The sequence below is a fragment of the Pseudophryne corroboree genome, chromosome 6, assembly GCF_028390025.1.
Source record: "Pseudophryne corroboree isolate aPseCor3 chromosome 6, aPseCor3.hap2, whole genome shotgun sequence".
Classification (NCBI taxonomy): domain Eukaryota; kingdom Metazoa; phylum Chordata; class Amphibia; order Anura; family Myobatrachidae; genus Pseudophryne; species Pseudophryne corroboree.
The window spans coordinates 212,656,593-212,679,913 of record NC_086449.1 but is presented as its reverse complement, the minus strand read 5'-3'; the positions used below and the strand labels follow the sequence as shown (position 1 = coordinate 212,679,913).

At 46.0% G+C, this 23,321-nt stretch overlaps 1 long non-coding RNA gene across 1 annotated transcript in view; it reads right to left on the bottom strand.

Moving 5' to 3' along the window:
• The window catches only part of LOC134935134 (uncharacterized), a 97,028-nt gene extending 79,562 nt beyond the window's left edge, over positions 1-17,466 (bottom strand). Inside the window, exon 1 of the long non-coding RNA XR_010179923.1 lies at positions 17,400-17,466. This is a non-coding gene — a long non-coding RNA (uncharacterized LOC134935134). The remainder of the gene's footprint in view (positions 1-17,399) is intronic.
• Between the last annotated feature and the right edge of the window lie 5,855 nt (positions 17,467-23,321).

Here is a 23,321-nt window from a genome sequence, read left to right as displayed (position 1 = left end):
ACTTGAAGCGAGACTGGGAGATTACAATCATGAGGAGATGGAGAGGAGATCATTACTCCTAGCCGGCCCTCTCCTGGGCGAGCTAGGGTTTGGAGTTTTCCCGGACGTTCGGGACAGGCATTGATGGTGTGAGACGGAGCTGCACAGTAAAGACAAAGAGACTCAAAGAGACGTCTTCGGCGCTCAGCAGGAGTTAAACGGGAACGGCCAATTTGCATGGGCTCATCTTTAGATGGTGACAGTTGGCGAGGAGGAGGAGCAGAAGATTTTGGAGCAGATGATCTTCCACGCTCAGTTGCTCTCTCTCTGAAACGTAAATCAACTTTCGTGCAGAGTGAGATTAGCTCATCTAACTTGGAAGGTAAGTCTCTGGTAGCTAACTCATCTTTAATACGCTCAGATAAGCCATGCCAGAATGCAGCATACAGGGCCTCGTCGTTCCATGCCAGTTCGGATGCCAGGATCTGGAACAGTATAAGATATTGTCCTACAGTACGTGATCCCTGGCGTAAACGGAGAATCTCAGATGAAGCTGAAGTTACCCGGCCTGGCTCGTCGAAGATACGCCTGAATGTTGACACGAATGCAGTGTAGGAGGATAGCAGGGTGTCAGACCTCTCCCATAACGGTGATGCCCAATCAAGGGCTGAGCCACTGAGAAGAGAGATAATGTAGGCAATTTTTGTACGGTCACTGGGAAAATTGCCAGGTTGTAGCTCAAACTGAATCTCACACTGGTTGAGAAATCCCCTGCAGAATCTTGGAGATCCGTCAAATTTTGCTGGCGTTGGAAGATGAAGACGTGGAGCAGAAATGGGTAAGGTGGGTGGGGTTATAGCTGGAGTCACTGTGGTTGACGCACCGGACGCGTCTGATCCACGGAGGGTTGTCTGAATCCCATCCAGCCGAGTAGAGAGATCCTGGAGACAGCGGATGATGTGGCCCTGTGCAGCCTCCTGATGTTCAAGTCGGGCTGCCAGTTCTTGCATCGGCCTGGCCGCTTGATCCTGGTCTCCGGCTGGATTCATATGGTCAGTGCTTACTGTCACAACTGAGGGCCTGAGCTGACAGGAGGCAGCCTCAGTTGTAGGGGCTGAGGTATAGTGGAACCTGGGAGGTTGTATCAGACCCCTAGACATGTAAGTAACATGTAACAGAATTGCCCGAAGGCGTGACCACGACAACCAGGATAAAAGTCAATGATGTTTATTTATGACAAAACTCCGTAACACAGCAGTAGTAAAAAGAAAACATAAAAATCAGCAGAGAATAAATACAGTTCCTGGGTACTACAGGGTGGCAAGGGCCACAGGGCTCTGGTAGTGTGAGATAGTTCTTATAATCTTCTAGGTGGAAAGTCCTTACCAGGCCCGACTGTAGCAATGGAAATAGCCCAGGATCGTACCAGCTGGTGTTCCAGGAAAAGCTGGGCTGCTGTGGGTAAAACGGCTGCTGTGGGTACTGGCTGGAACCAGACTGATGTTGACACGGAGTGAATACTGGCTGGAACCAGTTAAATAATAAATGTAACTTGAGAGCGATGAAATATGGAATGAAGTTTGGAGATTGAGAGCGGTGAAATTATAATGCCGGTGATAAATGATAATATGCAGAAAAGGGTACCGGCACTTTAAGAAGAGCTGACCTCTGCTGGAAGCTGGATGCTGAAAGCAGGTGGTTCTGTAGCTGGAAGCAGATGAATCCAATGAGGATAGGAGAGTCAGGCTACACCGCAGGTGGAATGCTGGTGCAGGTCTCTTTAGTGGAGGTTTGGAGATAGGAACTGGAACCTGGAAAACAACCACAGGAGAGAGACAAACTGGAACTAGGTTTGACAACCATAGCACTGACGCCTTCCTTGCTCAGGCACAGCATATTTATACCTGCAGCAAGGAAGGGGTTGGCTAGGCAATTATGCAGATTAACAATACAGGCAGCAGATTGGTGGAAATGATCAGATGACAAAATCCAAGATGGCTGCGCCCATGCAGACACTTGGAGGGAAGTTTGGTTTGTAATCCATGTGAGAATTGAAACAGCAATGGCGGCGCCGGCCACAGGAGACAGGAGACGCCAGACTGATGATTGCACATCTAAACCACGCGGGCACAGCGGAGGCCGCGGCTGACGTAATCGCCACTCTGACACTCTGCATGCAGGAACTCAGGGACAGCGGTGGAGGCCGCGGGGAACGCCATTCCAGATGTAACATGGCGCCGCGGTGACCGCGTCTCAGAGTGACAGGAGAGGAGGCAGGAATGTGGACATCAGTGTAACGGATGGGATCCGGTCCTGGAACGCTGAGCCAGCCTCAGGAGGCATCTGAAGGGTAAGTAATGGCGTCCAGATACCCGGATCGTGACAGTAATGTTCACTTAGGGGCTGCATCAGGGCCACAATTACACTCACATGGCATGCACAGAACTAAATGCAACTATTGAAGTTGTACACATCTCTGCAGCCGTACCATCCTTATTAATGTGCTTCTTCAAATAGCAGTCATCATAACCTAAGGTTCACTTACACCAGCTCTATACCTGATGCTAGAGATCTGTTTGCAATCAGACGGACCTCTGTATACACAAAACCCTGCAAAGCCAGCAATTCCGCCTACACGCCCACGACATCACAACACACCCTGACTCAACTTTGCCTACTGGTGAATGCCCTGCTACCGCCTACACTAGTTACCTCCATTCAGTTGCATGTAGAAACATTTTTATTGCACTGGCATCAGTGGAGTCATGAGGGGAGTGCAGGGGGTGCGGACTACACCCGTATGTCACCCTTCAATCGGGTGACACCAAAAAGAGCTGCACACACACACCCCATCCCAACCACAGACATGTCCATGGCACCAAGCCCCCGCAACCCCACCTGCTTGTACACCGCTGCAGCGCCACCGGGTCCAGTAACGCACGCACTGGAGTTTCTGGCCAAAGGCAGCTCTTTACACACTGCTGCGCGCGCCATGCTTGTCCTCAGCAGATGGTTGGGGAAAGCTGTAGAGGGCACTCAGAAGCTGAGGGCACTCGGCACTTGCAGGTGAGGCTGGCTCTCTGCAGCAGCGGGGGATTCAGGATCGCGGCAGTGGCGGGAGCTCAGCACGTACTGGCAGCAGCTGGGGAAGCAGACACTGGTAGCTGCGACTGCGGGTGTTCGGCAGTGGTTGGTGCTGCTGGGGATATACAGACATGGGCAGCGGCTGATGCAGCTGGAGAGGCAGGCATCGGCAACGGCAGGGAAAGCAGGCACGAGCAACTGTGGGAGAGGCATAAACTTGCAGATGCATTATGCTTCTATTTTTATGTACTGTACATGAATACAGTATATATATATATATATATGTTCCCCACGGACCGGCACTCCCTCCTCCGCTTGCTAGAATAGCTCCGGTGCCCTCCAAGAAGATCCACATAAACGGTAAAGAAGAGGCGGCACTCGGAGACTTTAAGGTGCAAACAGTATATTCAGCAAATAAACCAACGTTTCGGGGTCAGATGCACCCCTTTGTCAAGGTGAATAAAAGTGTACAGTGTAGTTAACATACCTTAAATAGAGAGACATCCCTCCGTGAATCACGCCCGCCCGGCCACGCTGCCTCCCACACCATTTCCGGCTGCCTGTGTCTGACGTCAGCGCTGTCGCATGTGGTCGCCGTAGCAACCAGGGATACAGTCCGTCCTCTCTGCTGGCTTCCGGTTGTTAGATCTTACGTGGTCACGTCTGGTTGTTATGGTAACCAGGCATACAGAGCGGCCGGGCTGCGGCGCTATGTGATGATAAAGAAGCAGAAAAAAGTGATGAGTGAAAAAATAAAATAAAACAGTACCCTATCACCACTAACGGAGCAAGCCATAAGAGAGATCTCCACAAATTCTAAATGTGATCAGCTATACTCAACTGTTACATTGCATACCCTGCTGCTAAACTAAAGGAGCTGGGATATCACAGATCAGCATAGGGGGATCAGAAGGGGTAGCGGGTCTGGACCGCTAAATCCCTACTAATATCCCAAGGGGACTACCTATGAATAGTCACAGAAGGAGAACCTTAGATCACACAGTGACTCCTCCTTCCATAAAGTTTACAATTTGCCTACAGCAACTTGTGGAGATAACTCTAGACTAAGGATAAAGAAATGTAAAAAAACTACTTGTAATAGCAAAAGAAAGAGGTGCTAACAGCAATGTTATTAAAAGATGTTAAAGCTCAATTTCTCGTTGAGGCCATTTGGATTAGTGGTCCCCAACTTAAAGATCCACCGAGTTTCCAACTGCAACAGTCTACCATCCCTGTCTCCTCCTCTAACATGTTTGGGGACATGATCAATAATCAGGTAGCGTAGATCCTTCATGGTATGTCCAGCTGTTGCGAAGTGTCTCGCTACTGGTTGTTCCGATTCTTTACCCTGTAGCGCTTGTTTAATGGCTGAACGATGAAGAGCCATTCTTTCCCGAAAGGATCTAATAGATTTCCCCACATAATGGAGGTTACAGGGGCATTTGATGGTATAAATAATATGGGTGGTGGTGCATGTTAATACGTATTTAATGCTAAAGATCCTTTCGCTGTGGGGGTGCTTAAAGTTTGAGCCTGTGATCATGTACTCACATGTTGTGCATTTAATGCATTTGTAGCAGCCAGGTTTCTTTTCTAGAAAGGCACCTTGAGGTCGACTATGCCTGTTTGCTTCAGCTTGAAAACCAGTGACATCCGAGTGGACCACTCTATCTTTGATATTCCTGCCCCGTTGGTAACAAATCATAGGTCTTTTATTGCGAAGAGAATGAAGGGCTTGATCTGAGGCCACTAGTGGCCACAAGGCTTTAGTGGCCCTCTGTACCACCGGGCTAGATGTATTGTATTTGGTCGGAAAAATGATAACTGGTTTCTGCACTGGATTCTTAGGGGTTAACAAGGCTTCCCTGGGGATCTGCATGACTTCTTCTTTATGTTTTAGTAGCAGTTGATAATCATATCCCCTCTTCAAGAATTTTGCAACCATGTGGTCTAGTTCTTGTTCCAGATTGCGGCGATCACTAATAATCCGCGATACCCTGATCATCTGTGATCGGGGTTATCCTTCTTTCAGAGCCTTAGGGTTATGACTGCTTGCTTTAAGCAGGGTGTTCCTATCGGTGGGCTTACAGAATAGGCTCGTGTGCAGGGTTCCATCCCGGATGGTAACTTGAACATCCAGATAATTTAAGGTGCTTGTGCTTGTCTGATAGGTGTACTTGATGCTAGAGGCCCTGGAGTTGATAGTAAGCATCAGTGAATTAAATTGGTCCACCCCCCCTGTCCACAAGATGAAGAGGTCATCTATAAATCGTGTGAACAGGAGGATGTGGGCTGCCATGGACTTGTTCTTGAAAAAAGACTCAAATTCCTCCTTAAACATAAAGATGTTGGCGAACGAAGGGGAGACGTTGCTCCCCATCGCGCACCCAGTCTTCTGGCGGTAAAACTTACCGTTAAAAAGAAAGTAATTCTTCTCCAGAGTCATACGCAGCGTGGCCGGGCGGGCGTGATTCACGGAGGGATGTCTCTCTATTTAAGGTATGTTAACTACACTGTACACTTTTATTCACCTTGACAAAGGGGTGCATCTGACCCCGAAACGTTGGTTTATTTGCTGAATATACTGTTTGCACCTTAAAGTCTCCGAGTGCCGCCTCTTCTTTACCGTTTATATATATATATACACATACTGTATATATATATATATATATATATATATATATATGTAGAAAACAATTAAGACCCTAACTTGCACTATAACCAATGAGCTCAAACCACTGAGAAATACCTCCTGTTAAACATAGAATAGAAAAAAGAAAAGTATTCTCTTGGGAGCTTAACCACCGCAAATATCTAAAACATATGATAAAAAATTATCATTTATTTAAAAAAAAACAATATATTAAAATATTGTCATAACAACTTCCATAACATGAATAGATGGATCATACATGTTAATTGAATAATACATTCATTTGCAATAATCTGTTATATAGTCATTTGATGTTATCTGTTAGGTGAAGTGTTCTTCAACCCGAATTCAAATGCAAGATCTATTCACAAATTCGTAGAAACCCAACGCTTTGCGTCCGTTAGGACTTCATCAGGGGTTATCATCAAATAACAGCATTTGCAAATCTCAATGTCCCATCCAGACAGAGCCGTAACAATATTCAAATGGGTAAGTTATCAATTTAGTTTCACCAATATGTATCAATATACACAATGTATGGAATTGCTGTGAATGTTTACTTTTTAATGTATCCAATTGGACTTCACAATCAAAACGGAATTGCAAACCAGAGCAATTCAAACACTAGCCAGTAAATTTCCTTTGTAGTGCCTCAGGGTTCACTTCACATCTATGTCCTCAGCAGATGGCCGAGGGAAGCTGTAGAGGGCACTCAGAAGCTGAGGGCACTCTGCACTTGCAGGTGAGGCTGGCTCTCTGCAAAAGCGGTGGATTCAGGATCGCGGCAGTGGCGGGAGCTCAGCACGTACTGGCAGCAGCTAGGGAAGCAGACACTGATAGCTGCGGCTGCGGGTGTTCGGCAGTGGTTGGTGCTGCTGGGGATATACAGACACCGGCAGCGGCTGATGCTCCTGGAGAGGCAGGCATCGGCAATGGCGGGGAAAGCAGGCACGAGCAACTGTAGACGTCGGGCCCTCATACCACCCTCATGGAGTCTGTTTCTGATCGTTTGAGTAGACACATGCACATTTGTGGCTTGCTGGAGGTCATTTTGCAGGGCTCTGGCAGTGCTCCTCCTGTTCCTCCTTGCACAAAGGTGAAGGTAGCGGTTCTGCTGCTGGGTTGTTGCCCTCCTACAGCCTCATCCACGTCTCCTGATGTACTGGCCTGTCTCCTGATAGCGCCTCCATGCTCTGGACACTACGCTGACAGACACAGCAAACCTTCTTGCCACAGCTCGCATTGATGTGCCATGCTGGATGAGCTGCACTACCTGAGCCACTTGTGTGGGTTGTAGACTCCGTCTCATGCTGCCACTAGAGTGAAAGCACCGCCAGCTTTCAAAAGTGACCAAAACATCAGCCAAAAAGCATAGGAGCTGAGAAGTGGTCTGTGGTCACCACCTACAGAACAACTTCTTTATTGGGGGTGTCTTGCTAATTGCCTATAATTTCCACCTGTTGTCTATTCCATTTGCACAACAGCATGTGAAATTGATTCTCAATAAGTGTTGCTTCCTAAGTGGACAGTTTGATTTCACAGAAGTGTGATTGACTTGGAGTTACATTGTGTTGTTTAAGTGTTCCCTTTATTTTTTTGAGCAGTGTATATATATATATATATATATATATATATATATATATACACACATGTATATATACACTGCTCAAAAAAATAAAGGGAACACTTAAACAACACAATGTAACTCCAAGTCAATCACACTTCTGTGAAATCAAACTGTCCACTTAGGAAGCAACACTGATTGAGAATCAATTTCACATGCTGTTGTGCAAATGGAATAGACAACAGGTGGAAATTATAGGCAATTAGCAAGACACCCCCAATAAAGGAGTTGTTCTGTAGGTGGTGACCACAGACCACTTCTCAGCTCCTATGCTTTCTGGCTGATGTTTTGGTCACTTTTGAAAGCTGGCGGTGCTTTCACTCTAGTGGCAGCATGAGACGGAGTCTACAACCCACACAAGTGGCTCAGGTAGTGCAGCTCATCCAGGATGGCACATCAATGTGAGCTGTGGCAAGAAGGTTTGCTGTGTCTGTCAGCGTAGTGTCCAGAGCATGGAGGCGCTACCAGGAGACAGGCCAGTACATCAGGAGACGTGGATGAGGCTGTAGGAGGGCAACAACCCAGCAGCAGGACCGCTACATTCACCTTTGTGCAAGGAGGAACAGGAGGAGGACTGCCAGAGCCCTGCAAAATGACCTCCAGCAAGCCACAAATATGCATGTGTCTACTCAAATGATCAGAAACAGACTCCATGAGGGTGGTATGAGGGCCCGACGTCCACAGGTGGGGGTTGTGCTTACAGCCCAACACCGTACAGGATGTTTGGCATTTGCCAGAGAACACCAAGATTGGCAAATTCGCCACTGGCGCCCTGTGCTCTTCACAGATGAAAGCAGGTTCTCACTGAGCACATGTGACAGACGTGACAGAGTCTGGAGACGCCAAGGAGAACGTTCTGCTGCCTGCAACATCCTCCAGCATGACCGGTTTGGCAGTGGGTCAGTAATGGTGTGGGGTGGCATTTCTTTTGGGGGCCGCACAGCCCTCCATGTGCTCACCAGAGGTAGTCTGACTGCCATTAGGTAGCGAGATGAGATCCTCAGACCCCTTGTGAGACCACATGCTGGTGCGGTTGGCCCTGGGTTCCTCCTAATGCAAGACAATGCTATACCTCATGTGGCTGGAGTGTGTCAGCAGTTCCTGCAAGACGAAGGCATTGATGCTATGGACTGGCCCGTCCGTTCCCCAGACCTGAATCCAATTGAGCACATCTGGGACATCATGTCTCGCTCCATCCACCACGTTGCCCCACAGACTGTCCAGGAGTTGGCGGATGCTTTAGTCCAGGTCTGGGAGGAGATCCCTCAGGAGTCCATCCGCCACCTCATCAGGAGCATGCCCAGGAATTGTAGGGAGGTCATTCAGGCATGTGGAGGCCACACACACTACTGAGCCTCATTTTGACTTGTTTTAAAGACTTTACATCAAAGTTGGATCAGCCTGTAGTGTGTTTTTCCACTTTAATTTTGAGTGTGACTCCAAATCCAGACCGCCATGGGTTAATACATTTGATCTCCATTATTAATTTTTGTGTGATTTTGTTGTCAGCACTTTCAACTATGTAAAGAACAAAGTATTTAATAAGAATATTTAATTCATTCAGATCTAGGATGTGTTATTATAGTGTTCCCTTTATTTTTTTGAACAGTGTATATATATATATATATATATATAATGTTACAGCCTCTATCTGGCAACCTCCCTGCAGAAATCCTGCGTTTGCCCCTGGGGTCCGTATATCCAATATCTCAGGAAATGATGCCGGGTGCTGTACGTCACTCATCGTGATGTCATCACGCACGCCGTCACCGCATGCCATTCTGGGAAGGAAAAATGGGAGGAGACATGCTTGCTGCTGCGTTACCAGATGAAGGACCTGGCTGTACTGCAGTGAAGTGCGCACCTCGGGTGTCCTCCTCCTTTTGGGTGACACCAAGTGCTGTACTCATTTCCGCACTCTGAGTCTACCCCCCTCAGCTGACAGAACGCACTCCCGCTGCACCTTTTAAACGCTACTACACCTGCCCCCCAGCGTGCCATTGTCACAGAGCTGCTGCCTCTGCATAACAACCGGCGCAGGCTCAGTGACTCTATATATATATATATATATATATATATATACTTACTGTGTGTGTGTATATATATATATATATATATATATCTTGCACTTTTTCCTAACCATAAAGGAGTATCTTGCTCCTGTGCCCTTCATGGGGTAATATACCCCCAATATACCAAATACAGAATGGCAGCACTGACAGTCTGTGTAGAAGCATAAAAAGTATGTTTATTCCTCTTAAGTTTCAGGTCTGAACTAGTGATGAGCACCGGAAATTTTTCGGGTTTTGTGTTTTGGTTTTGGGTTCGGTTCCGCGGCCGTGTTTTGGGTTCGAACGCGTTTTGGCAAAACCTCACCGAATTTTTTTTGTCGGATTCGGGTGTGTTTTGGATTCGGGTGTTTTTTTCAAAAAAACCTAAAAAACAGCTTAAATCATAGAATTTGGGGGTCATTTTGATCCCAAAGTATTATTAACCTCAATAACCATAATTTCCACTCATTTTCAGTCTATTCTGAACACCTCACACCTCACAATATTATTTTTAGTCCTAAAATTTGCACCGAGGTCGCTGGATGACTAAGCTCAGCGACCCAAGTGGCCGACACAAACATCTGGCCCATCTAGGAGTGGCACTGCAGTGTCACCCAGGATGGCCCTTCCAAAAAACACCCCCCAAACAGCACATGACGCAAAGAAAAAAAGAGGCGCAATGAGGTAGCTGTGTGACTAAGATAAGCGACCCAAGTGGCCGACACAAACACCTGGCCCATCTAGGAGTGGCACTGCAGTGTCACGCAGGATGGCCCTTCCAAAAAACACCCCCCAAACAGCACATGACGCAAAGAAAAAAAGAGGCGCAATGAGGTAGCTGTGTGACTAAGATAAGCGACCCAAGTGGCCGACACAAACACCTGGCCCATATAGGAGTGGCACTGCAGTGTCACGCAGGATGGCCCTTCCAAAAAACACTCCCCAAACAGCACATGACGCAAAGAAGAAAAAAAAGAGGCGCAATGAGGTAGCTGTGTGAGTAAGCTAAGCGACCCTAGTGGCCGACACAAACACCTGGCCCATCTAGGAGTGGCACTGCAGTGTCACGCAGGCTGGCCTTTCAAAAAACTACTCCCCAAACAGCACATGACGCAAAGAAAAATGAAAGAAAAAAGAGGTGCAAGATGGAATTGTCCTTGGGCCCTCCCACCCACCCTTATGTTGTATAAACAGGACATGCACACTTTAACCAACCCATCATTTCAGTGACAGGGTCTGCCACACGACTGTGACTGAAATGACGGGTTGGTTTGGACCCCCACCAAAAAAGAAGCAATTAATCTCTCCTTGCACAAACTGGCTCTACAGAGGCAAGATGTCCACCTCATCATCATCCTCCGATATATCACCGTGTACATCCCCCTCCTCACAGATTATCAATTCGTACCCACTGGAATCCACCATCTCAGCTCCCTGTATACTTTGTGGAGGCAATTGCTGCTGGTGAATGTCTCCACGGAGGAATTGATTATAATTCATTTTAATGAACATCATCTTCTCCACATTTTCTGGATGTAACCTCGTACGCCGATTGCTGACAAGGTGAGCGGCGGCACTAAACACTCTTTCGGAGTACACACTTGTGGGAGGGCAACTTAGGTAGAATAAAGCCAGTTTGTGCAAGGGCCTCCAAATTGCCTCTTTTTCCTGCCAGTATAAGTACGGACTGTCTGACGTGCCCACTTGGATGCGGTCACTCATATAATCCTCCACCATTCTTTCAATGGGGAGAGAATCATATGCAGTGACAGTAGACGACATGTCCGTAATCGTTGTCAGGTCCTTCAGTCCGGACCAGATGTCAGCATCAGCAGTCGCTCCAGACTGCCCTGCATCACCGCCAGCGGGTGGGCTCGGAATTCTGAGCCTTTTCCTCGCACCCCCAGTTGCGGGAGAATGTGAAGGAGGAGATGTTGACAGGTCGCGTTCCGCTTGACTTGACAATTTTCTCACCAGCAGTTCTTTGAACCCCTGCAGACTTGTGTCTGCCGGAACTAGAGATCCAAGGTAGGTTTTAAATCTAGGATCGTGCACGGTGGCCAAAATGTAGTGCTCTGATTTCAACAGATTGACCACCCGTGAATCCTTGTTAAGCAAATTAAGGGCTCCATCCATAAGTCCCACATGCCTAGCGGAATCGCTCTGTGTTAGCTCCTCCTTCAATGTCTCCAGCTTCTTCTGCAAAAGCCTGATGAGGGGAATGACCTGACACAGGCTGGCAGTGTCTGAACTGACTTCACGTGTGGCAAGTTCAAAGGGCAGCAGAACCTTGCACAACGTTGAAATCATTCTCCACTGCGCTTGAGACAGGTGCATTCCACCTCCTATATCGTGCTCAGTTGTATAGGCTTGAATGGCCTTTTGCTGCTCCTCCAACCTCTGAAGCATATAGAGGGTTGAATTCCACCTCGTTACCACTTCTTGCTTCAGATGATGGCAGGGCAGGTTCAGGCGTTTTTGGTGGTGCTCCAGTCTTCTGTACGTGGTGCCTGTACGCCGAAAGTGTGCCGCAATTCTTCTGGCCACCGACAGCATCTCTTGCACGCCCCTGTCGTTTTTTAAATAATTCTGCACCACCAAATTCAAGGTATGTGCAAAACATGGGACGTGCTGGAATTTGCCCAGATTTAATGCACACACAATATTGCTGGCGTTGTCCGATGCCACAAATCCACAGGAGAGTCCAATTGGGGTAAGCCATTCTGCGATGATCTTCCTCAGTTGCTGTAAGAGGTTTTCAGCTGTGTGCGTATTCTGGAAAGCGGTGATACAAAGCGTAGCCTGCCTAGGAAAGAGTTGGCGTTTGCGAGATGCTGCTACTGGTGCCGCCACTGCTGTTCTTGCGGCGGGAGTCCATACATCTACCCAGTGGGCTGTCACAGTCATATAGTCCTGAGTCTGCCCTGCTCCACTTGTCCACATGTCCGTGGTTAAGTGGACATTGGGTACAACTGCATTTTTTAGGACACTGGTGAGTCTTTTTCTGAGGTCTGTGTACATTTTCGGTATCGCCTGCCTAGAGAAATGGAACCTAGATGGTATTTGGTACCGGGGACACAGTACCTCCAACAAGTCTATAGTTGGCTCTGCAGTAATGATGGATACCGGAACCACGTTTCTCACCGCCCAGGATGCCAAGGCCTCAGTTATCCGCTTTGCAGCAGGATGACTGCTGTGATATTTCATCTTCCTCGCAAAGGACTGTTGGACAGTCAATTGCTTGTTGGAAGTAGTAAAAGTGGTCTAACGACTTCCCCTTTGGGATGACCATCGACTCCCAGCAGCAACAACAGCAGCGCCAGCAGCAGTAGGCGTTACACGCAAGGATGCATCGGAGGAATCCCAGGCAGGAGAGGACTCGTCAGAATTGCCAGTGACATGGCCTGCAGGACTATTGGCATTCCTGGGGAAGGAGGAAATTGACACTGAGGGAGTTGGTGGGGTGGTTTGCGTGAGCTTGGTTACAAGAGGAAGGGATTTACTGGTCAGTGGACTGCTTCCGCCGTCACCCAAAGTTTTTGAACTTGTCACTGACTTATTATGAATGCGCTGCAGGTGACGTATAAGGGAGGATGTTCCGAGGTGGTTAACGTCCTTACCCCTACTTATTACAGCTTGACAAAGGCAACACACGGCTTGACAAATGTTGTCCGCATTTCTGTTGAAATACTTCCACACTGAAGAGCTGATTTTTTTTGTATTTTCACCAGGCATGTCAATGGCCATATTCCTCCCACGGACAACAGGTGTCTCCCCGGGTGCCTGACTTAAACAAACCACCTCACCATCAGAATCCTCCTGGTCAATTTCCTCCCCAGCGCCAGCAACACCCATATCCTCCTCATCCTGGTGTACTTCAACACTGACATCTTCAATCTGACTATCAGGAACTGGACTGCGGGTGCTCCTTCCAGCACTTGCAGGGGGCGTGCAAATGGTGGAAGGCGCATGCTCTTCACGTCCAGTGTTGGGAAGGTCAGGCATCGCAAACGACACAATTGGACTCTCCTTGTGGATTTGTGATTTCGAAGAACGCACAGTTCTTTGCTGTGCTTTTGCCAGCTTAAGTTTTTTCATTTTTCTAGCGAGAGGCTGAGTGCTTCCATCCTCATGTGAAGCTGAACCACTAGCCATGAACATAGGACAGGGCCTCAGCCGTTCCTTGCCACTCCGTGTGGTAAATGGCATATTGGCAAGTTTACGCTTCTCCTCCGACGATTTTATTTTAGATTTTTGAGTCCTTTTTTACTGATATTTGGTGTTTTGGATTTTACATGCTCTGTACTATGACATTGGGCATCGGCCTTGGCAGACGACGTTGATGGCATTTCATCGTCTCGGCCATGACTAGTGGCAGCAGCTTCAGCACGAGGTGGAAGTCGATCTTGATCTTTCCCTATTTTTGGAACCTCAACATTTTTGTTCTCCATATTTTAATAGGCACAACTAAAAGGCACCTCAGGTAAACAATGGAGATGGATGAATACTAGTATACTTATGGATGACGACTGACTGCCGACACAGAGGTAGCTACAGCCGTGGACTACCGTACTGCGTCTGCTAGTATAGACTGGATGATAATGATATAAAAAATATATATATATCACTACTGCAGGACAGGTATATATTATATAATGACGGACCTGCTGGACACTGTCAGCACTGCAGTCTCCTAAACTACTAGTGTGAAGAAGATAGAAAAAAAAATCCACCACAGGTAGGTATACAATTATGGACGAGCGACTGCCGACACAGAGGTAGCTACAGCCGTGGACTACCGTACTGCGTCTGCTAGTATAGACTGGATGATAATGATATAAAAAATATATATATATATCACTACTGCAGGACAGGTATATATTATATAATGACGGACCTGCTGGACACTGTCAGCACTGCAGACTCCTAAACTACTAGTATGAAGATAGAAAAAAAAAAAAACCACCACAGGTAGGTATACAATTATGGACGAGCGACTGCCGACACAGAGGTAGCTACAGCCGTGGACTACCGTACTGCATCTGCTAGTATAGACTGGATAATAATGATATAAAAAATATATATATATCACTACTGCAGGACAGGTATATATTATATAATGACGGACCTGCTGGACACTGTCAGCACTGCAGACTCCTAAACTACTAGTATGAAGAAGATAGAGAAAAAAAAACCACCACAGGTAGGTATACAATTATGGACGAGCGACTGCCGACACAGAGGTAGCTACAGCCGTGGACTACCGTAATGCGTCTGCTAGTATAGACTGGATGATAATGATATAAAAAATATATATATATCACTACTGCAGGACAGGTATATATTATATAATGACGGACCTGCTGGACACTGTCAGCACTGCAGACTCCTAAACTACGAGTATGAAGAAGATAGAAAAAAAAAAACCACCACAGGTAGGTATACAATTATGGACGAGCGACTGCCGACACAGAGGTAGCTACAGCCGTGGCTACCGTACTGCGTCTGCTAGTATAGACTGGATGATAATGATATAAAAAATATATATATATCACTACTGCAGGACAGGTATATATTATATAATGACGGACCTGCTGGACACTGTCAGCACTGCAGACTCCTAAACTACTAGTATGAAGAAGATAGAAAAAAAAACCCACCACAGGTAGGTATACAATTATGGACGAGCGACTGCCGACACAGAGGTAGCTACAGCCGTGGACTACCGTACTGCGTCTGCTAGTATAGACTGGATGATAATGATATAAAAAATATATATATATATATCACTACTGCAGGACAGGTATATATTATATAATGACGGACCTGCTGGACACTGTCAGCACTGCAGACTCCTAAACTACTAGTATGAAGAAGATAGAAAAAAAAAACCCACCACAGGTAGGTATACAATTATGGACGAGCGACTGCCGACACAGAGGTAGCTATAGCCGTGGACTACCGTACTGCGTCTGCTAGTATAGACTGGATGATAATGATATAAAAAATATATATATATATATCACTACTGCAGGTATATATTATAATATAATGAATGACGGACCTGCTGGACACTGTCAGCAGAATGCGTTTATAGAATAAAAAAAAAAAACACCACACGAGTGTTTAACTTTTTCAGGCAGACAATATACTGGTGGTCACTGGTCAGTCACACTGGCAGCAAAAGTGTGCACTGTTAAATATGTACTCCTGCTATAACTGCTCCCCAGTCTCCCCCACAATTAAGCTGTGTGAGCAGTGAGCACTCAGCACAGTCAGATATACATAGATGATATTATCATGCAGCACACTGAGGCTGAGCACAGATATGGTATGTGACTGTGTATCGTTTTTTTTCAGGCAGAGAACGGATTATATTAAATAATAAATAAAACTGGTGGTCACTAGTATAACTATCAGCAAAACTCTGCACTCTCTGAGTACTCCTAATGCTCCAGTAAATCAAGTGTCTCACTCTCTATCTAAACGGAGAGGACGCCAGCCACGTCCTCTCCCTATCAATCTCAATGCACGTGTGAAAATGGCGGCGACGCGCGGCTCCTTATATAGAATCCGAGTCTCGCGATAGAATCCGAGCCTCGCGAGAATCCGACAGCGGGATGATGACGTTCGGGCGCGCTCGGGTTAACCGAGCAAGGCGGGAAGATCCGAGTCTGCCTCGGACCCGTGTAAAAAGGCTGAAGTTCGGGGGGGTTCGGTTTCCGAGAAACCGAACCCGCTCATCACTAGTCTGAACCCGTTGCTATTTTACCTGACAGACACCGCTGGGGGATCCGACCTGATGATGCCACTGGGAGTCTGACAGGGTTGCTAGTCGACATGTCTCAGTTAGTGTCTGACGGCGGAAGATCATAGCTGCACTGTATCAGGTAATTATGTCTTTGTATTTGTATCTATAAATGCTACTTTGTATCATTGTATCCGGTCCCTTATGACGGGTTCTGTTCCAAAAGGTAGGAGGTGAAGGAGGAATAAACTCACTTTTTTTGCTACTACACAGACTATGAGTGCCGCCATTCTGTGTTTGGTGTAATCAATTTATATACATATCTATCTATCTATCTATCTATCTATCTATCTATCTATCTATCTATCTATCTATCTATCTAAATGTGTATAAGGTACATATCTGGAATCCCCCCTATAAATCCTGCGTTTGCTCCTGGGAGGGGGGGGGGTAGAGTTTTAGGGGGTGGGGGGTCCTAGAGATATCAATGTACGGGGCCCCAAGATTTCTGTTGCCAGCCCTGACTGTGGTTATTATGTGTATAAGGGACACTACTGTGGGTATTGTCTATAAGGGGCACTATTGTGTGTTGTAACATATGGTGCAATATGAATCATGGGCACTACGTGCAGTGTAATGTGAATAAGATTGTGCTACTTACTGTGTGGCGTAATTTGAATTGGGGGGGTACCGTTGGTGGTCACGCCCCTATCTTGTTAGACCACAACCCCTTTTTTCCTGTGTGTGCCTTCGGCATACACTGTCCCTTCATTGCGCATGGAGGGAGGGCGCAAATTTGTCATTTGCAGGGGGCACTGAACACCCTAGCACTGGCCCCTGCTCTCAGGGTTTCTGTATGGACTGATATGAGAGTAGGTCCATTTGGGGGGGTGACACCATGAGTTACAACACCGGGTGACACCAACCCTAGTGACGCCTCTGACTGGCACTATGAGTTCATTAAATATTACGTCCATAGCTCATGGTGCTAATGTCATTGAGATTAATCAGTCAGCGTGAAGTATGCATATCATTACAAAAATCAGGAAATTATCATGTAATACTCACTTTGCAAATGGCAAAATCCCCTCTGATGCAACAAGACCTGTGAATTGCTATAAAAACTAAGTAGAATAATACTCAAGATAGGGATAAGGAGAGGAACAGGTTAAAGTAGAGAGCAGTGTTTGACTTGTATTATTTGAACATTTCAACACCCCTGGAGCACAGATCAATAAATAAAGCCCTTAGTACACTCACTTTTCTAGGCACTCACAAAAGTGAATTTCCTTGATTGATGTATATTCACTGATGGACACACCTGTGCTGGAGATTTGGAAAGCAAGCATCATTTTACCTGGAAGTAAATAGCTGTTACAAAACATATAGGCAATGACAGTTATCTGCTATAAAACACCTTTCAACTCTAAAAGGCTCTATACAGCCAATTCACATGAATGGCATGTATTTCTAACATTTTAGCAAGTTTTATGGAAAAAAACAATGCGCTGTAAATATTTCTAAATATGCTGACAGATCATTCACTTCTTTGTTTGATGACCATTCGGAAAAAAGTCAAAAGTCTGTTCTTTACTTAACATTCTGCAAAAAGATTTTCCTTCTGAGGGTCATGCAGAGTTGACGAACTAGGACCTTAATATGTATAAGTATATTGCAAATGTCACAATTGGTCTTATACAGTGACTACAGTGTATAGGGGGCAGGCTGCACACTGCTGTATGCTGAGCTGAACTCTGCTGTAAATTTTACTATTTTGAGCACATAACCCTAGTGCTCTTTGTTCACGTGCATCTATAAGATCTGTAATTCCATGCAGTTTGAACCTAGCTGCAAGTTGAAAAATAGAAAAGAAAAAAAGAAAAGAAAATAAATAAATATATATATATATATATATATATATATAGTTTGTACTGTTTGGTGCACTTAATCCTAGTGCGCTTTGGTTACGTCCATCTATAAACCCTGTAATCCCACAGTTTGAACCGAGCTGCAAGTTAAATACTGAGCAATAAAAATATATTGATCTCTTGTTTGTACTTTTTGGTGTGCTTTACCCTAGTGCCCTTTGTTTTACGCTCTGTGACTCCACACAGTTTAAACCAAGTTGTAAGTTTAAAAGAGAAAATTAAAAAAATACATATATAGTTCTATTGTTTGTACTGTTTGTGCAATGTACCCCAATACACTGTGGCAGTGTTTCATAGATGTGCTATAAACTGCTGTGTGTTTGTTAACCGAAATTAATTCCTTGGATGTTAAAATATTTCGGACAGGTAATGGATTGTCTACAACTGTGTTTCGGAAGAACATGGACCGAAATCCATTACTATTTGCCAATAGCCAACATCCAAGTTTACTTAAGGAAGGACTTCCTATTTCACAATTCCTTCGTATATTGAGAATTAACTCTACAAAAGAATTGGCGGAAAAACAGATTATGGAGATGTCCTCTCGTTTTCTTGAAAGGGCTTATTCCCCAAAAGTGATCAAACATTGTTTGTAAAAGGCACATTCTACATTGTTACAGACCAATAACCAGCAGGGTAGTTCTATTGACCCTCAGCGAGTGATTTTTACGAGTACCTTTGATAGCGCTTCCCACCAGGTAAAGAGAGCGATTACTCGCCATTGGCCAATTGTTTCCAGCGACATGTCATTACCGAGTATTAAACAGATAACTCCTTTATGCGCTTATTGGAGGGGTCCAAATTTGAAAGATCTATTGATGCACCCTCTCTTACAACCGAGCAAGGTACAAAATATGTGGCTGCACAGCAAGAGATTGGGCTGCTTCAAATGTACAGACTGTACTACTTGCAGGTCGATGCTGACTGGTTCTTCATTTTCCCACCCGCACAGTGGCAAGAAGATACACATTAAATTTCGATTGCATTGCCAGATGGACCACGTTATATATATGCTACTCTGCCCCTGTGGTTTAACCTATGTTGGCATGACTAAAAGGAACTTCAGAGACCGGATGGCCAACCATAGGTCCACTATCAGGGCCGCCATTGAGACAGTGGCCAAGCATTTTGAATTGGCTGGTCACTCTATAGCCAGCCTAAAGTGTATGTTAATTGACCACATACCACCAAATGCCAGAGGTGGTTATCGGGTGCATGAATTGAGGAAGCGAGAGGCGAGATGGATTTATGTACTCGATACAATTTCTCCACGTGAGTTAAATGAGAATAACAATTATAAAAAAAAATTGAGATCATTATTTTGTGCTTTTTTTAGCCCAGAAGTGACCAGCTTTTTTGTCTTTTTTTATCTTATTTTAATATGTGTTGTTCTCACGCTGTTCTCTCAGGGTAGTAATATTTAAATATATGTTCAGTTAATTTATATTTATTCTTGAGTACTTAGGATGTCTTTCTATTTACTGTGGAGCACACGATTGTTTGGATGGATAGATAGATAGATAGATAGATAGATAGATAGATAGATAGATAGATAGATAGATAGATAGATAGATAGATAGATAGATAGATAGTTATACACCCATCAGCCGTAACATTCATAATTTTTCCAGCTCATCCCACAGATGCTCAATTGGATGGAGATATGAGGAATTTTGAGATCAGGTCAACACCTTAAACTCTTTGTCATGTTCCTCAAACCATTCCTCAACTTTTTTTGCAGTGTGGCAGGGCGCATTATTTTACTGAAAGAGGCCACTGCTATCAGGAAATACTGGTGCTATTTAGTGTGTACTTGGTTTGCAACAATGTGTAGGTAGGTGGCACATGTCAAAATTACATCCACAAAATTACATCCACATGAATACCAGAACTCAAGGTTTACTGGCTGAACAATGCCTGCTTACCTTCTTCACATAGTGTCAGTGCCATAACTAGACATGTTAGCGCTGTGTGCAAGAAACAGCATTGGTGCCCCCCCATATTTAAAATAGGTCCAGTGCGCGCTGTAGGCAAGCGGCAAAATTTAGGGGCGTGGCTTCATGGGGAAGGGGCGTGGCCATGAAATAATACTGTAAAGATATGAGACAGGGGGTAAAACTGTATTTATGGTGTTTCAATCTTTATAGCATTTGAAGTACTTTTTATTCCTTTTGTTCCATTATCTATCTGGCTTGTGTCACTATTACCCCATGTGTGTGTTCATTCATTAGCCTATATATTCTGAACTATAATTGTACTCAGGTAAATACAGGTGTGCTGTGACCTGGCACATAGTGCTGTCATGTTATTTTATTGTAGGAGGATGCCATTCTGTGTACGAGGTTACAAGTTATCATGGATAATCCTGTTAACCCATCTATTATCTTTATATGGTCACATAGGAAATAAATTTGAGGGCCAGGTAATGTCTCTCTGAAGATGCTCCTCCACAGGGGACAATCAGGACTTAAACCAATTTCCCTATCATTGTTTCTTCTGTTTACTGTCTTTTGTTAAACCCTGGGATCTGACAGACAACTGGGATCCTGACCCAGCATGTGGTCAGCAGGAGAGGGCCAGCTGTGGGAGGGAGTAGGGAAATACCTGAAATGGGGTCCCACCAATCAGGAACCTATGCATCCTCCCCAGGTGAGCACGGCATCATGGGCATTTGGAAGGTAATAAAAGAGGTTGCACAGGTCAGCTCCTGATGTTATTTGCAGGACTCTGGCTATAGGGTGATTCTCTGCCAGGGTACCTTGTGAAACGCATCACCAGTGAGTGCTGTGTGGACTTACACGTATTAACTCCTGCATGGACTTATACACATATTCTCCTGTGGACTAATCTGCTATCACTGCTGTGTAGACTCAGTGATAGTTTTGCTGTGTGGACCTGTTTATCTGTAACGTCTGTGTGGAATTGCTGTGGACCTAAATCCTCTACTGGGACTTACTATCTGGGCTGCTACCTGCATATTGTTTCTGGGCTATATTTACCTCTGTTTCCTGTGTGATATCTATTCCTGTGTGCAGTGAGAAATAAACCATCACTTTGGTACCATCGGCTCTGTGTCTGGGTGATTAGAAGAACCCTGTATCCTCACAAATACCTATTCATATTATGCTGTACAGTGGTCTCCATGATTCAAATTATGCCGCACAGTTGCGCCACTTACACACATTACACCAGGTAGAGCCCATTTTACACATTATGCCAGATAGAGCCACTTTTACAAATTACGCCAGATAGAGCCCCTGTAGCACATTACGCCAGGTAGAGCCCCTTTAGCACATTACACCAGGTAGAGCCCCTGTAGCACATTATGCCAGTTAGAGACCCATTTTACACATTACTCCTGGTAGAGCCCCTATCACACATTATGCCAGGTAGAGTACCCTTTTACACATTATGGCAGGTAGAGCCCCTGTCACACGTTAAGCCAGGTAGAGCCCCTTTTACACATTACGGCAGGTAGAGCTCACTTTTACACATTATGGTAGGTAGAGTCCCCTTTTACACATTACGGCAGGTAGAGCTCACTTTTACACATTATGGCACGTAGAGTCCCCTTTTACACATTACTGCAGGTAGAGCCCCCTTTTACACATTACCGCAGCAGAGTCCCCCCTTTTTACACAGTACGGCAGCTGAGTCCCCCTTTTTACACATTAGGCAGGCAGAGTTCCCTTTTTACACATTACGGCAGCAGAGTCTCCCTTTTTACACATTACACAGGCAGAGTCCCCTTTTTACATATTATGGCAGGCAGAGTCTGTGGGTGGGCTGGGGGCGGGCTGGGAGAGTAATCTCTCCTAGAAGACAGGGGCAGAGGAGGGAGAGCAGGGAGGCAGGGTGGACGAGCTGCTGAGTGGCGATGTGTTGCAGTGTGGGTGATATACACAGTGGGCGGGTGGCCGGGTGGACCCCAGACAGTGCAGCGGCGGTGCAGGCCAGTGGTTGTTGCCAGTGGTGTGTACCCACATTGCATATACATTGTATGCCAGGCACCACTGGCACACACCTAGTTACAGCCACACCTTGTCCCCTCCAGTTACTACACTGAGAGCCTGTCTCCTACACACACAGCCTATTCCCCCAACACACACACAAACACACAAACACACACACACACACACCCTGTCCCCTCCAGTGACCAAACACACACAGCCTGTCCACTACACACACAGGCCCTCATTCCGAGTTGTTCGCTCGTTCTTTTTCATCGCATCGCAGTGAAAATCCGCTTAGTACGCATGCGCAAAGTTCGCACTGCGACTGCGCCAAGTAACTTTACTATGAAGAAAGTATTTTTACTCACGGCTTTTTCTTCGCTCCGGCGATCGTAATGTGATTGACAGGAAATGGGTGTTACTGGGCGGAAACACGGCGTTTCAGGGGCGTGTGGCTGAAAACGCTACCGTTTCCGGAAAAAACGCAGGAGTGGCCGGGGAAACGGTGGGAGTGCCTGGGCGAACGCTGGGTGTGTTTGTGACGTCAACCAGGAACGACAAGCACTGAAATGATCGCACAGGCAGAGTAAGTCTGGAGCTACTCAGAAACTGCTAAGTAGTTAGTAATCGCAATATTGCGAATACATCGGTCGCAATTTTAAGAAGCTAAGATTCACTCCCAGTAGGCGGCGGCTTAGCGTGTGTAACTCTGCTAAATTCGCCTTGCGACCGATCAACTCGGAATGAGGGCCACAGTCTGTTCCCAAAATCCACACACACGCTCACTCTCCCCACTCTCCCCTGTTCCCACTGTGTTACTTCCGGGAGAGCCAAGAGGGATGCAGACACGACTACAGACCAAATAGGCAAAGTCAGGGGCGTGGCCTAATCATGGATCCGTGGCCACGCCCCCTTTCAGGAAAAACCTGATACAGCAAGCAGTGGCAAACACAGAAAGGCAGCCTGACAGAGGAGACACAGTACACCCGGCATCCTAATCCTCCGCTGACAGGTGCTACAGCTACAATAACTTCTGCGGACACACCAAGCAGCGCGAACCTGCATGCAGGTGTTGCCGGCGGTCCTGCGCCCACAGTGTACATGCACTGTGTGCCAGGCACTGCCGGCAGACACCTAGTTACGGCCCTGCATAGTGCATCCTGGTGCCATCTCTTACCCAGTTTAATGACACACACACACACACACACACACACACACACACACACACACACACACCCAGCCGTCAACATGATGTAAGTGAAAACGTAATCCCATTGCTCCATTTGTAGGTGCTTTCAGTG